This window comes from Ursus maritimus, unplaced genomic scaffold (assembly GCF_017311325.1).
Source record: "Ursus maritimus isolate PB19 unplaced genomic scaffold, ASM1731132v1 scaffold_23, whole genome shotgun sequence".
Classification (NCBI taxonomy): Eukaryota; Metazoa; Chordata; class Mammalia; order Carnivora; family Ursidae; genus Ursus; species Ursus maritimus.
This window is the reverse complement of record NW_024424786.1, coordinates 28,140,753-28,145,423: the sequence shown is the minus strand read 5'-3', so window position 1 is coordinate 28,145,423 and position 4,671 is coordinate 28,140,753. Positions and strand designations below refer to the sequence as shown.

The 4,671-nt window shown below is 53.1% G+C and overlaps 1 non-coding gene across 1 annotated transcript; it reads right to left on the bottom strand.

The window, feature by feature from the left end:
* Positions 1–4,145: 4,145 nt before the first annotated feature.
* Positions 4,146–4,248, bottom strand: LOC121104856. The gene has a single exon (XR_005837230.1). It is a non-coding gene; the product is annotated as a U6 spliceosomal RNA (small nuclear RNA).
* Positions 4,249–4,671: the final 423 nt, after the last annotated feature.

Sequence of the window (4,671 nt, the reverse complement as noted above, 5' to 3'; positions counted from 1 at the left end):
CCCAGCTGTGAAATGGGAATGCCTACCCGATGGGTCATGTTCAAGGTCAAGCTCTGGCTGTGAAAGCTGGTTTCCTCTCATGGGAGGGGCCCTTACTCGGACGCTTGGCAGACATCATGCATTCGGTGCCGGTCTAGAAATTATCTAGGGGCAAAGTTAGGAGTGGAGTTAGGAGTTGCCCCAAGAAACCCATCTTTGGCTTCCTGTCTTGCCAGGTTCTTCCAATTCTCAGGCTGGGCCCAGCCCATGTCATCTCTGGGTCAGGCGGGAAACTTCCAGCAGCACCTCCACCTCCCCGAGCCCACATGTAGTCCAGAGACAGGCAGCGAGGGGGGCTGGAATCTGCAAGGCCAGAGGAAGACCATGGGCAGGACGAGCCGCGTGTATCCAGATGTTCTGGTCCCGGGACCTCCTGCCCTGTCTCAGGTGTCCGTCCAGCGTCAGGGGTCTGCGGAGGTCGGCAGCCCCAAGAGGGTCAGTCAGCTGGGCCTGCACTAGCCTCCCCCTCGGCAGCTGTCCCAAGCCTGGCTCCTTCACATCTGGGGGACTTGTTTCTAGCCACAGCCAGACCCTGACCCAACCAGCCTCAAAAACCTTTCAGTCACCTTGAACGAGGAATGTTTTTTTCATTAACGTCCTCCTTCTCTGCTCCCCTCCCTAGCCCCCCAAAGAGGCCCCCAAGCTTGAGCTTCCTCTCCCCGTCTCTGCAACTTCATAATATCCCCAGGCAGCTGGAAGAGAGGAGGCAGTGATCTCAGCTGACAGCCACGCACTGCAGCCCCCGCCGCCCACCCCGACCCCTCCGCTAACAGGCTGCTTGCCTTCCCTTCGCCCACAGTGGAGACAGCTCTGTGCTTCTCCCCTGTGAGGGCTCCCAGCAGCTCTGACCCCAGAGACTGGCTCTAAGGCAGGAAAGGCAAGCACCGTTCTATCCGCCAGGCGTGTTCTCAGACACTATCCTATTGAATCATCCTTGTCCCCATTTGACAGATGAGGAAACTAAGGTGTTGCGTTCTGACTCTTATCCCAGAGTGCAGGGCTTTCTCGGTGGAGGTGGGGCTGGTCCTAGGCGCTCTGGGCACCACCTAGAGGTGGCTGGTGGTTCTCTGGCTGTCTCCTGACGCCCTCCAAGCCCTCCCCGTGATGTGTCTTCTCCTCGCCAGCTGTTCCGCGCCTGTGCTGACCCAGCACCACCCGCCTCTGCTCTCCACCTCTGTCTTCCTCTCTCCTTCCCTCAGAAATGCTGACTTTAGTCGACAACAGAGACTTTACTTTGGAGGAAACGGATAGTCATGTGAACTACAGATTCAGAAAGGGAGCATGTATTACTTTAAAAAAAAACGTGGGGAAAGAGGAAGGAAGGAAGGAAGGAAGGAAGGAAGGAAGGAAGGAAGGAAGGAAGGAAGGAAGGAAGGGAGGAAGGAAGGTGGGAGGGAAGGAAGGAAGGATAAAGAGAGGAAGAAAGAGGGGCACCTGGGTGGCTCAGTCGGTTAAGCATCTTCCTTCGGCTCAGGACATCATCCCAGAGTCCTGGGATGGAGTCCCCTGTCGGGTTCCCTGCTCAGCGGTCATCTGCTTCTCCCTCTCCCTCTCTCCCTTCCCCTGGTCGTGCTCCCTCTGTCTCTCACTCTCTTTCTCTCTCTCAAATAAATAAATAAAATCTTTAAAGAAAGAAAGAAAAAGAGAGAAGGGAGGGAAGGGGGAGGGAGGGAAGGAAGGAAGAGAGGGAGGAAGGGAGGGAGGGAGGGAGGGAGGGAGGGAGGAAGGAAGGAAGGAAGGAAGGAAGGAAGGAAGGAAGGAAGGAAGGAAGGGAATGTGGCTTTAGAGTCATTTAGACTTTGGTGCAAATTCTGGCTCAGCCACTTACTGGACACACGATTCTGCACAAGACGCTTATTTCTCCAAGTGCCAGTTCTCTCTTCTGTTAAACAGGTATATTAGGGAACATACCTACATCCAAGGACTTGGGGGAGAACTAACTGAGACCGTAAGCGCTCAGAAAATGCTAGCTATGATGATGAAATAGAAAGGAAAAAAAAAGGAGGGGCGGGGGAGGAATTCGGGCTTTCCGTTCTTACTGCAGATCGTCCTCAACCCCACTGTGTTGCCCCAGATTGCCTTCCCACCAGCATCAGAAGTGGGGGAGAGGCAGCAAAGCGTGGAGCTTGACAGCTGCACTGTTCGATATGCTAGTCAGTCACCACACAAATTTTAAAATTGATTTAATTCCATTCCTCAGTCACACAAGCCACATGCCACGTGCTTGGTAGCCACACGTGGCTGGTGGCTCACTGTCAGCATGGCAAAGTGCCAAAGCACTGGCCCAGAGCACGGGCTCCAGATTCAGAGCCCGGCTTGCCGTGTGATAGCCATGGGACTCTGGGCGAGTTCCTTCATTTTCATCTCCTTCAGTTTCTTCATCTGCAAAATGGGGCTGATACCAGTACGCATCTCCTACGGTTGTTCCCAAGATCGCCTGAATCAATCTGTGTAAAGCACGGTGACAGCACTTGGCACATAATAAGGGCTGTTCCATATCATGAAAGCTGGCCTTCTGCGTCCCTATGTATAAATGGCAGAAGTATCATTCCCCGCCCCTACACAAACACAGCTGAGTACTTAGCCATAATCCCGACTCCATATCAAAGGAGTCAGGCATGCGTCATATCTTCTTTAATTTTAATGCTTGTATGTAATTTAAATGACAAATATTAACTAAGAGAAAGGAAGAGGGAAGTATGTCAGAAACTGAGATCCAGAAGGTATAGCAACTGAACCCTAGATCTTGCCCAGAGCTTCCTGGTGGCCAAGGTAAAAAGGGAAAAAAGACAGATGCCTCTGTTCTTATTATTTGATGATCAAAGGAGGTGGGGTGCTTTCTTTTATACGAGACCTCATCTAAAAGGAAATCTTGATGTGGATACGCATGAATGAAGATTAAAAGTCTATGATTAAACTGCTGTGTGAATTCCTAAGTTTCTCAGCTCCTACACAAAACTGAGAGCTGCAAACCCAACGGGTAGGTAGTTTTGTCTCCCCATATCCTCTGCCCCAAAGAGTATTGGTCAATCCTCCTGGTCCAGAGTATTCTAATAATCTCTGAATGTTTCCACCTGGCCCTGACCCTGACCCTGACCCCCAGGCCCCATCTCAGGCAACAGGCCTGTGTGCTTCAAGCCCAAGCATAACCTGGCACACATGTGTTCCTAGCACCGAAATCACCGTAGAGACTGGGAGGCCTTTTTAGTTATGGGATCCTGTCGTAAGGCCCATTTCACATCCAGAGGAAATGGTTTCACAGAGCCTCAAATTTCTTGCCCCCGGCACCGAGTGAGTCAGACGCAGGACCTGTCCTGGATGGCGAGAAAAGGCCGTGGCAGCGTCTCTGAGGTCCAGAGATCGGTGCCAGCCCTGGGACTTGCTCCTGCTCCATCTGCCTTCTGCCCGGGAGTGGGCACTGAGCTGTGGGCCGCGGGGGTGGGGAAGAGCCTCGGGAGATGCAGGATGTGGCGGCTAATGAGATTAGCTTCAAACTCCTGCCATCCCACCCCGCTCCATGGGGGTGTCTGCCAGTCTGCCCGGCTCACCGACACGGTCCGCCTGTCTTCTCCCCAAAGCCACACACCCAGGCCCGCCAGCCAAGCAAGTGGGGGAACGGATTGGCCTCTGGAAGCCGGCAACGTGGCAAAGTCGGGTTTACAGACACCCTGCAGGAAACCACTGGGCCCGGGATCAGCTCTGGGAGCATGTGTGGGGCTCTGCGATGGCCAGACACCTGCCACAGCCGGAGAGCATCCTTCCGGGGTTGGCATCCTCCCTGGTGCCCGTCCCGTGGCTCTGGCAACCCTCTACTCTTCTGCCTGAGCCAGCTTTTAAGAGGGGTCTCCACCAGGGGCGCCTGGGTGGCACAGCGGTTAAGCGTCTGCCTTTGGCCCAGGGCGTGATCCCGGTGTTATGGGATCGAGCCCCACATCAGGCTGTTCTGCTGTGAGCCTGCTTCTTCCTCTCCCACTCCCCCTGCTTGTGTTCCCTCTCTCGCTGGCTGTCTCTATCTCTGTCAAATAAATAAATAAAATCTTTAAAAAAAAAAAAAAAGAGGGGTCTTCACCCTAGAGAGAAGCCCATTTGGAGGGGGAAATTTTTCTTTAAATATGGAAAGCGTCATCAATTTCCATGTCATTCTTGTGCAAGACCGTTGATAATCTCCTATGTGTCATTCCAGTTTTAGGGTGTGTGCTGCCCAAGGGCGAGAGAGGGAACTCTGGGAGCTCAAAAACCTCCCAAGCCTAAAGCAAGGGAACTGGGATGATGAGTGATGGACAGAGGAGCTGGTTTGGTTCAAAGTCTCTGTCACGGGCAGAACCATGTCTGCCAAATTCATCTGTTTGAGTCCTAACCCTTGTACCTCAGAATGTGACTGTATTTGGAGACAGAGTCTTTCAGGAGGCAGTCAAGGGAATGTGAGGCCATATTGGGTAGGCCATATTGGGTAGGCCTTAGAGGAGGCAGGCAGGACGCGAACAGGCACAGACGGAAGACCATGGGAAGGTACAGCAAGAAGACGACCATCTGCAAACCACAGAGAGATCAGAAGAAACCAACCCTGCGACACCCTCGAGCTTCCAGAACCGTGAGAAAATGAATTTCTGTTGTTTAAGCGACCTCGCCTGT